The sequence below is a fragment of the Leopardus geoffroyi genome, chromosome B3 (assembly GCF_018350155.1).
Source record: "Leopardus geoffroyi isolate Oge1 chromosome B3, O.geoffroyi_Oge1_pat1.0, whole genome shotgun sequence".
Lineage (NCBI taxonomy): Eukaryota > Metazoa > Chordata > Mammalia > Carnivora > Felidae > Leopardus > Leopardus geoffroyi.
The window spans coordinates 79,567,322-79,578,174 of NC_059337.1; the positions used below are offsets into that span (position 1 = coordinate 79,567,322).

Consider the following 10,853-nt stretch of genomic DNA (forward strand, 5'->3'; position numbering starts at 1 on the left):
TTCAACATGTGCCATTTTAAAAATATTTTAATGTTGGTTTTTTTTATATATTTACTATATGCCCCTTTATAGTTCTTAAATAAGTACTTAAACAGTTCAAAAATATCTATTTTTACTTCATATGTATTGTTTATATTTCATACACATTTCAAAATAGGGACTATAATAGGTATCATTTATAAAGAATATTTTTATAATGCTGTGGGTAAGCAGTTGTGAAGCACCATAATAATTTAATATTATCAGAGTTGAACTCCTTAGACTCAAATATGTTAAGAAATATATACATAAAGCTGACCTCGAATGTAGTTGGCCTTCATGATTGTCATTCTCGATTCCTCATATTCCTGTATGGAAATAAAACAAACACAACTGATGGCATCAGTGAGTAAAAGACAGTTAATCTGATTACAGGGTATAATATATCTAAACATAATAAATCATTTGGGGGGGGATTTTTATTTTATCTTTTATTTGTTGTCATGTAGGTACAACAATAGTTTTCTTTGCTCTTGAGAATAAATGCGGATTTTGGAAACCATCATGAGAAAATAATAAGAGGTTTCACTAGGGTAATATTAGATATAAAATATGGGGCTTTATCAAAAGAAAATAAAAAATACATTAAATAGCATAAAATATATGCATAAATATCTATCTATATATATATAAATTTATATGTGTATATTTTCCAGTTTCCAGTTTTGTTTTCTATCTTTACATTAATTAATGCATTAGTTAATAGGGGGATGAATAACAATAAACTGTTAAAATCAAAAAGATTTAAAATTTGAGGTGTTATATACCACGAGATAATTTTTTTATTTAAGCAAAGTCCTAGTAATATGTATCATATTATTATAGTACGTCTAATCAGTGAGTCTTATTATAAAGCTACCCATAATTTAGTGCACTTAAAGCATAAATATGGTGCCATTTAACTGCTGACAAACCAGTTTTATTGATAGAAATAGGTCGAGTTGAAAGAAGGATCTTGAAAAGTTTACAGCTTATTTTTTCAAGCACCACAAACTAATAAGTAAAAACATATGAATTAGAGAAAATACTTCATTAAGTTACTTTTATTGGGTGAGTCAATGTGATATGATTACATTTCAGAGACATTTAATTCCCTATCATATAAAATCACATTGATGTTTGGTTATATTTTCTCTTCTGGTGATGTAGCCATTCAAAGTACTTTACCCATATCAAAGCAGAGATATTATGAAGTTAAAACTAAAGTCATTTTCATCAAAGCTAATCATAAATTTTATTTTCTTAAGTGTTTCCCAGAGTAATCGCATTGCAGGTCTGTAAAGAAGACTCTTAAAAGTACTCTTGGGTCTTGGGTTCTAATTGGAAAGAATCCCATCCAAGTTGGGAGCACTGCAGTGAATATAGTGAGGAGAGAAAAAACAAAAACACCCACATTTGGTTCACGAAGCTTGGATGAACCCATTGAACGCCAATACTTCAGCAAGGTATTTCTTAATGTTGAAAGTATAATTGGCCATTCATTACTTGGATGGCCGGCTCTGCAGTGCTTTGCACTCATTTGTATCACTCATGTAAATGTATCAACGCTTCCTTTGAAATGACATAAAACTTGAATCGCTACATAAACTGGTAAATGATAGTCGCTCGCTATCCTGTACACGCGTCCCTTTTTATTGGTTAAAGAAGGTAGGTGAACATCACAGATGCAAAATGTTTGTTGTTAAGAATGTGTGTTTACAGGTGTGGAATACCCTAAGGATGGGTAGAACTGATATCCTGCTGCAGGTGCAGACTTTAATAAACAGGAACTTGTCTTTCCCCTAATCACTTCTCTCCTTTATCATGCTTTCGGATTATCTCAATTCACATTAAGTATCACTTGTGCATAAAGCATATACAGTGTACTATATTTATTTAGATATACATGTGACTAGATTTTCTGTGAATAAAACCCAAAATGCATTCACATGAGAAAATGGAGTGGTTTAATTTAAATATTTTAGGAGTGCTAGAATACTAATAAACATCTGGAAGAACAGATAAAACTAGATAAATGTTTAGTCTTGTTATGAGTAACACACTAGCATACGATTAGGTTTATAATGGTTGTAATTTAACAAAACTGTTGTATGAAATATTTTGTTTAGCATTCATTAAAAACTGTTAATGCACTTGTGTCTTCCATGGACTAAATTTTTTGCAGCAGACGCACGTTATTAGTATAATACAAATATGCTAAAAAGCAAACAGTTTGGTGTTAAAATGTTTTAAGTAGGATTGTGAAGAGGAATTTTACACCAATCTTTATTTTTTTTCATTTTTACAGGGAAAATTTTACCACAAATTCCATATTTTAATGATATTATACCAACGCTATTTTTTAAACTCATTTTGTCACTGTTTTGTAACAGAAACACTGTAAATATTATAGATGTGGTAAACTATTATACTTGTTTTCTTATAAATGAAATGATCTGTGCCAACACTGACAAAATGAATTAATGTGTTACTAAGGCAACAGCCACATTACATGCTTTCTCTTTCACAGTAGGCAGTAGAGCATATGGTTTTCTCTTAATGGAACGCTAGCTTCTCATTAACATACCAGTAGCAGTGTCAGAACTTACAAACCAGCATAACAGGGAGATGGAAAAACTTATAAATTAGACCCTTTCAGTACTATTGAGAAGGAAATGACTGATGTTCTAAGGTACAATATTTAGCTAATACTGTGCCCTTTTCTGCACCTTCTCTCCATAAAAAAAAAACTTTTTTCTTATAATAAATATAAATATAAATATTGAAGTGCAAGTAATTTTTACCCTGCTTCTAAAAGTGATTGGCACTCTGATTTTGATAACTCTTCTTAAAAATATTTCCTTGCCTGCTCACAGTATGTTTTCAACAGCTGTATTTTCATCATCCTGTTTCAATACAGTAGAGCAGTTGAAATGTAAAGCTAATTTTCATGTCTTCCTAAAAGAGGGAATCTACCAGGTAAACAAAAAAATAAGAATGAGAAGGAGACCTTTCCTGGAGGCAGAAGATGACCATTCGAAGAACAGAAGTGGAGCCGCCAAGAGGTTATGCTTGGTAGTGAAGGAAGAGAAAAATTATTTTATTTAGTCCTCATTTCACTGTGTTGTTTAAACCACATTTAGCTGTCTCGTACTAATTATGGTGATTTGAATTTTTCATCCGTTTTTTTTTCTTTATTTCGAGATCCTTCTCACTGAGAAGTCAGCTGTATTTGTAGAAGGAATATATCAATGTCAAGTCTTGAGACACATTTTAAGATTTAAACCTATACATATGGCATAGAAATTATACTTACATATGGATAATCATGACACGACCTCATATTCCAGGAATTCCATAAAATGAAGTTGATTTTGTCATTTATATATAGATTCTTTAATTTCATAATATTTACCTATGATTAGATGGTTGAGTGCTATTAAAAAGTGAAATATCAAGCCATGCAAAAGCAGCCTGTGTATTCCGGGTCATTGTAGAGTAATTGCCAGGAAGAAAGTAGATGTATTAATCCTCTGATAACCAAACCTCTGGGGAGATAACTAAGTGGACTGATGATTCTTTCCAAAGACTTTAATGCCTACACTAGTTCAATTCACTGAGTGGAAAATTTTACTCCTAAGAGTCTACCCATTTAGTAGCTTTTTTCTGCAATATTGTTAGAGATGGATTTCTTAAACCTGCAGATCATGATGGATGAGAATCTACCCATTTCGTAGCTTTTTTCTGCTATATTGTTGGAGATGGATTTCTTAAATCTGCAGATCATGATGAATGAGAAGCATCTCTTTTAAAAGAATAAGTCAGGAATATATTGATAATACCAATACTTTTTAAATCTTACCCATGAATATATAAACAAACTTTCTAACCATTATTATTCTGAATAAATAATCCACCAATATACGTAGCCTTTTTAAATTACTTTTTTTCTCTCTGGTGGAATTGAACATTTTACTAAACTTTGATAATTACCCAAAGTTAGAATATTTGTGACTTAGCTCATTTTCTACAAATGCCCGAGGAATGGCCCAAAGGGCCAGGGATCAATAGTATAATTACTATAATAAATAGGTATCCAAGTAATGTTGTTCCCAGAGATCATCAGCCTGGTCTTCAAAAGTGAATCCCAGTGTTTAACATTTCCGAACTTATTTGTTTTCCTTTTATAAAGAGAAAGATACAAAGTGTATTTACATAAAGACTTTTCTTTTTCTCATCCACCACAAGACATGATAATGTGTTTATTTCAGAATCATCCTCTTTTTCCCTCTGCCTCAAAATTTGGCATCAACATGATTGCAAAAGCTTTGGAAACTAAGTTAATAACTATTATTGATTCAGGCCCAATGTTATTAAAGCAAACTATTAACGTAAGGGTGTTTCCATACTTTCTGAGTAGCGAGCAGCCAGGTAACTGTGGCCCACGCTGCAGACTTAATCTTTGCATCAAAGGATGTGGATTTTTCCATTTGGTAAGCAAACTATTATTTTCCACTTTACCAGAATCCAAGAGAGCCACTGGGAATAACTGGCTGTTTGGCATATCCCTCTCTGAAGTATAGATCATTTCTCTGTAACCCTAACAAAGGTGTGTGAAAAGTCGCTACTTCTCCGTGTGTTTTTCAACACCATGGAATCAGGAACATCTCTGCATACAGGTGTTAAAAGAAGCTTCCACCTCATGTCTAGCATTAAAACTTAAACTGATGGTTGTTATTCAGCTGAAGACAGTATCAGTATAAAGTGTCACCGATCTGGTCACTATCTCTGGGAGGCTGCCAGAGCTCTTATGTTGGCTTCATGGTGTCGTCTGTGAAGGAAGCCAATTAAGATCACAAGATAGTGGCTGGTAATAATAAACTTCTAACGATGTTCCTGACTGAAAAGAGGTAATTAAAATGTGTATATGGATGACCCCGGCTTCTGTCAGCTCAGTGTAGCTGTTACACTGACAATGTCCATGTTTTGTTTAGGAAAAAAAAAAGGAGTTAGTGTTGTCTGACAACAATAAAGTAAGCAATTTAATGATATAGAAAGGATTGCCTTGGAAATGCACACCAGTTTCAATTTTGTCACATCCTTGATAGAATTCAGTTCACTGCTATCTCTTGACTGGATATTTTGTTGTTTTGGTTACTGACTCTGTAACATCTCCTCCCTCTCTCCATCTTTCCTGTCTGCATGCTACACTCCCAGCCCCCCACCCCTACCCCCATAGGAGTTTTCAGTTGTTGTCTCACTAGGACTAGGTCTTACCTTCTTCAGGTGCTTCTTGAAATCAAAGACCATGTTTTGAAAAGAAAGACAATTAATTAGATAGCAAAGGAAGCCGGTCCTCTTATCACTCGATCTGGTCATGGACATAAGTGCTTCACACTTTTTCCATTGCCTAACCCTGCAGCGCAAAGCTTTCCTGTACACCTGCTCAGCTCAGCTCATCAATTTTCTGTGAGCCAGTTAAGTTCCTTTAAGCCTGTCCACTGAGAGGTGGTGATAGCTCTCTGAGAAAAAGAAGAGAAAGAGAAACAGAATGCTGCTCCAGGCCTTTATCTTGATCACACTGTTTGTTTTCGAATTGATGTCTGTAATGAAACAAAGAGGATTTAATCGTGTTAAACAAAAGCCTGTTGGTACCCAGAGGAAACTCATTTAACTCTTCTCCAAGCCTTAGAGTTTCAGGTTTCTCGTCTTCCTCTTTGCGGATCCACCAGGCTGAGTTTCTTACCTGGGGCTTAAAATTGTGAGGTGTGAAACTCTTCTTTTGTTTTGACAGGTGCTCTTTGCTAAACATCAGCCTAGCCTTGGTGGTGATAATACACAGAAGGGGGGAAAAACTTCAGAGACGCTAATGACTGCAGTTGCCCAACTTCTGCCTTAAACAGGTTTTATTAGCTTCCCTCCTTGGAGTTCTTTAGGATAAAGTGGGAAAACAAATTGGGCTGATGGGAAGTGAGTTGTGAAAAAAGAATCGCTAAGGAGAAGACCCGGGAACCATCCCCGTTTTGGAATCCCAAGAAGAAAATAAAAGCCTAGACTACTCTTGATGGAGGAGTTAGCTGGCAGAACTGACAGCATTAAGTGTTACCTGGTAGAAGAAACAGACTCCCAGGTGACGCCAGTGACTGGATATTTGGCTAAGCTGTCTCCAGACACGGTTCTCAACCTTAGGATGCGAGAATAGTCGTCAGGTGGGTGGAAGACTCCAAACTGATTGTACCACCCTGATACCCAGAAAAAGGTCTCTCTGGGTGGAGAGAGAAAACTTGAGGCCAGCCCTCTTCACTGACTTGAACCATCACAATGTGCTCCTGTGCTGACCACAGCTTCACAGCAACTGCTAGATGGATTCCAGGATTTTTTTCTACGTTTGTTTAAAGCACTAGTTTCCTCTACTCAATTCTACCTGTTTTTGCGTTTCTCTGTGTGCCTCCCAGTATCTTCTGAATCACTCTTTCCCTGACACAACTCTTGAAGAGTGGGAACTTTCCCCTCCTGCAGACACTGATAGATCTTCTGTGCTGACCAGGCACTCTGAGGGAAGGACAAGCTGAGGCACATTTCCAGATGGTGAAATCACATGGCAGTGTTGAGCTTTGTTATCAACCCAGAAAGTTCCACCGCTACAAACTTAAGTAAAACAAACAAAAACCCTTTTGGCTGTATGAAACCTCAGTTGTTGGTTGTTTTTTTTTTTTTTTTTTTTTTTTCCATCTTTATTTAGACAGTGGTGAAATGTTCACAAAAAGTTCATAGAAAATTACTAGAGAGGTGATGTGGATTAGTGGTTAAAAGTGGACCCAGACCACCCAGGGTAAATTTGGATAAAGCTATGAATGCTTCAAGTTTCTCAGCTTTAAAATGTATATACTGTATAATAGCAACACGATGATATGGTTGGTGTAAGCATTTAATTAATTTCTATAAATGCTTGCCAGAGTCCTCAAGTGCTAGTTTGTGCTCAATAATTATTAACCACTGTTCCTTGCAACTGGATGGTCTTCTCAGGGCAGGTTGTGAATCCACCAAGCTCCAGCTTTGTCAGGTGTGGTTCATCTTTCAAGCACCGGCCTCACTTGTTTCCAAGGCTTTGGCTGGAAGTCAGCTGCTTTTTTTAGGTAAAAGGGTGTGCCTCCAGGAACCATTCTGTTTCTCAGCAAGCAAATCACCTTGATTTCTTCCCAGACACCCTATCCCTAAAAATAGTCATGCTGCTTAGCCTTTCCCTCTTTTCACTCAAGGTCTTCCAGAGGAATTATATATTTGATTTCAGTCTTTTTCATGAGTAAGACCCAGCAGTAAGTGTACAAAGAAAGTAGATTGGTGCTGAATGTAGTTCCTGGTACCTCCTGTTACTGCTTTTTACACCTAAAGTTTCCATCTTAGAGAGAGGGCTGGTCTTGGATCCTGGGTAGTTTTTATACTCAAGTTTGACTCTTTGATTATAGTTCCTTTCAGAGTAATTATAAACTCATATATTTGGAGAAGATAAGAATTATTTGTTAGGAGACAGAGGCAGGTGAGAGGGCTTGAAGAACAGGCCAAAAACTTGGGTTGTTACCCTTTTCAGAGACCAGAAAATGATGGGCAAACTGCAGATCTGGCTGTTTCTGTAAATCAAATACCTGGAACTAAGCAAAAGGATGAAGAAAGAAAAAGTGGTAACCCTGACATCTTCTAAAATGGGAACATACTCATCCTTTATAGATGCACATATCATCATCTTAACAAAATACCCTGTATTTACTTTAAAAATAACAGTTAACATAGGGCTCCTGCGTGGCTCAGTCGATTGAGTAACCGATTCTTGGTATCAGCTCAGGTTATGATTTCATGGTTCATGGGATCAAGTCCCATGAAGGGCTCTGTGCTAACCGCACAGAGCCTGCTTGGAATTCTCTCTCTCCCTCTCTCTGTGTCCCTCTCCTGCTCCCATGAGATCTCTCCCTCCATCTCTCGCTCAAACAAAATAAATAAACTTAAAAAAATAATAGTTAACACATAAATAGCAAGGGGGGGGCATTCAAACACCAATCGCCTAATTGGAATAATTCAACTTGAATAGGTCTGAGATTGAAATGGTCATTGTGGCAAGTATCTTTGATGCAGACTTCATGTTTAAGTTCTTCTCAATTAAACTCTAAAAGACAAAACAAAACAAAAAAAACTAACTCCAGTGTCTTCTCTGTCAGTTGAAACAATCAAAAAGAATATTTGTTTCACCAAATTCCCTTCTTTTTTTTTTTTTTTTTTTAAGCTGGGAAGAGGTATGGATCAGTCCATTTTATTCCCTTCAATGTAATCATGTTACCTTTTATAGCTGGAGGTTTATGGAGATTTATAGAGCACTTCTTATAATAATGATTCAAGCTAGCCAGGTATTCACAAAATAAAGACTAATGAGGAAAATGTTCTTGCTGCTTTTTCCTCACCAAGTAAAAATTGTCTGACTCAAAAAGAGCAAGTCTTGTCTTTGGTTTTTCTCTTTTCTACCCTACATATCCAAATACAGTGAGCTCGCCTTGCATTTGAATGTACAGAGGGCTGTACAAGTTCACCTATGGCACACAAATTATTTTGTTAGGGTGCCATCTGCTGGTGTCAAACAACCAAAGACTTATTTTGCTTAAAGATTAATGGTAAGCTTCTAATAACACTAAAGACTTTGAAGTTATTTGATTCAAATAATGTTTTGTCTTTTCTCATTTATAATTACAGCATAGACTAATTTCAAATGGCTGTATGATGCATAATTCTTCAATGCTCCAACATAGTAATATAAAATGTCACTTTATTTTAAAGTTAGGAAAATGGAGGCACCAGGCATTGCCTTGACATACTGGTTCATGACCTGTTGGATTCAAATTTCATTTCTTACTTACCATGGCTCCCCTGACTTTCAAAAAAGTTCTGTTCAAATTTCCCGCTTAGAAAAGCAATTTAAGTGCTCACTTCGGCAGCACATATACTAATACTAAAATTGGAACGATACGGAGATTAGCATGCCCCTGCACAAAGATGACATGAAAATTCGTGAAGCGTTCCATATTAAAAAAAAAAAAAAAAAAGGAAAAGCAATCTATTGCTGTGTTTGTGCTTACATCAGTTTCAACACTTAATGTATTATTCACTAAATTTGTTCTCTGTGCTATGATACAAGGTATGGGACCAATCTGTTGCTTCTTAAAGCAAGCTTATCACCCTAGTCCCAATTATTTATATTCAATATCAGTGCAGTTCCCAAGTATTTTTCTTAACCTACCTTCTACTGGAGATGAGGAAAAACCACTACTCCCCCCATTTTTTAAAAATCTTTACCACTTACTATCTGTATGATTTTGAGTAAGGCATTTAACTTTCCTGTACCTCTTCTTTATTGGTAAACTTCAGATAAAAATAGTAGCTATCTGATAGAGTTATCTATCAGGTTATTGTGAGTGTTAAAGAAAATCATACCTAAAAAGTTCTGAGAACAGTGCCTGTAATCTAGTAAGCACACAATAACTGCTAGCTGCTTAATCATAGTTATTTAAGCATTTCAACAAATATGGGTTAATATCAATTAGACAACCATTGCTTTACAGTAACATCTGGAATCCTTAACTTCCTCCCAATTAGGAGATATAAAGTGTGTATGTGTGCTTATATTTTGGAGAAGAGGGGAAGAATAATTACCTTTTGTTCTCTCTCAATGAGCATTTAACTGGCTTGAAATCTCAACTCTCTTAAATCTATATAAAACCTTGCATGGTCTGACTTCTTACTCTTCCATCCTCATTTCTCAATATTCTCATTTTCAAACTGTTTTCCAACCATAATGAACTTCTTTCAGTTGCCTGAGTGAGCCAGGCTTTTGCTCTCCACACTTTTGTGCAAGCTCTTGTCCCCTGTGCCTGGAGCCCCCTTCTCTTCTCAGCCTCTTCCATTACTTGGCCAACACCTTATCTCTCAGCTCTGGCCTTAGGCAGTCTTAAATCAAGGATTAGGTAATCCTTTCATGGACTCCCATAAAACTCAGTACTCTTCTACCCCACCCCTATGCCATCACATTTCTACATGGGGACAGGTGGAATCTAGCATAGTCACCATTACACTCCCAGCTTCCAGAGAGGAGCAGATGACCAGTTGGGGCTAGATAAATATTTCTTTCATAGGGCCCCACAAGTGAGCACGTTTACTCAGGGGGAATTGAAAGGGAAGGTATGAGCTATCTCCTGTTAACAAGGTTGAATTATATCTTAAGTAGTGAACATCTTTCTACAGTAATTTCCATTAGGACACCACCACTGTCACTCTCATTCATTAACATCTTTTCATTCATATATTTGTATATATGCACAATTAAGTACATATAAAAACATGGATGTGTTTGAAGCTTTTATGTATGCATGTAGGAATGTATTTTTAGTATATGTGCTGCCGAAGCAAGCACAAGGAATGTATTTTTAATATCTACATTGGCAAATCACAAGCATTGTGATTACCAATGATAAGTTTCATTAAAACTTATATATGTATAACAATATTTTCAACAAATATGTATTGAGTGCTTACTGTTGGCCAGGTACTCCTCTAGGCACCAAAGCAGACAGAAGTTCCTAACCTCATACCTGAGCTCTATGTTTTTGCTTAAGTTGTTCTGTATCTGTCATGAAAAGGGACACCAAAAAGATAGTGCAGCACCCTGGGGGCTGCACCAAGGGGAGCTGTTACTATCCCTGCCTATAGAGGAAAAGGGAAGGAGTCACTCCCTAAATTCTAGTTAGGGGATTGCATGGGGAAGGCTGCCTGATGGAAACAGTGGCCTTTGGTGGAGG

At 36.2% G+C, this 10,853-nt stretch overlaps 1 long non-coding RNA gene and 1 other non-coding gene across 2 annotated transcripts; one reads left to right on the forward strand and one right to left on the reverse strand.

Moving 5' to 3' along the window:
* Positions 1-309: 309 nt before the first annotated feature.
* LOC123582258 lies at positions 310-5,657 on the reverse strand. Its single transcript, XR_006704287.1, has 3 exons — positions 5,296-5,657; positions 3,029-3,089; positions 310-347 (listed from the first exon to the last, which is right to left on the reverse strand). It is a non-coding gene; the product is annotated as an uncharacterized LOC123582258 (long non-coding RNA).
* A 3,323-nt stretch (positions 5,658-8,980) lies between these two features.
* On the forward strand, positions 8,981-9,089 carry LOC123584548. Its single transcript, XR_006705513.1, has one exon. It is a non-coding gene; the product is annotated as a U6 spliceosomal RNA (small nuclear RNA).
* The last annotated feature ends 1,764 nt before the right edge of the window (positions 9,090-10,853 follow it).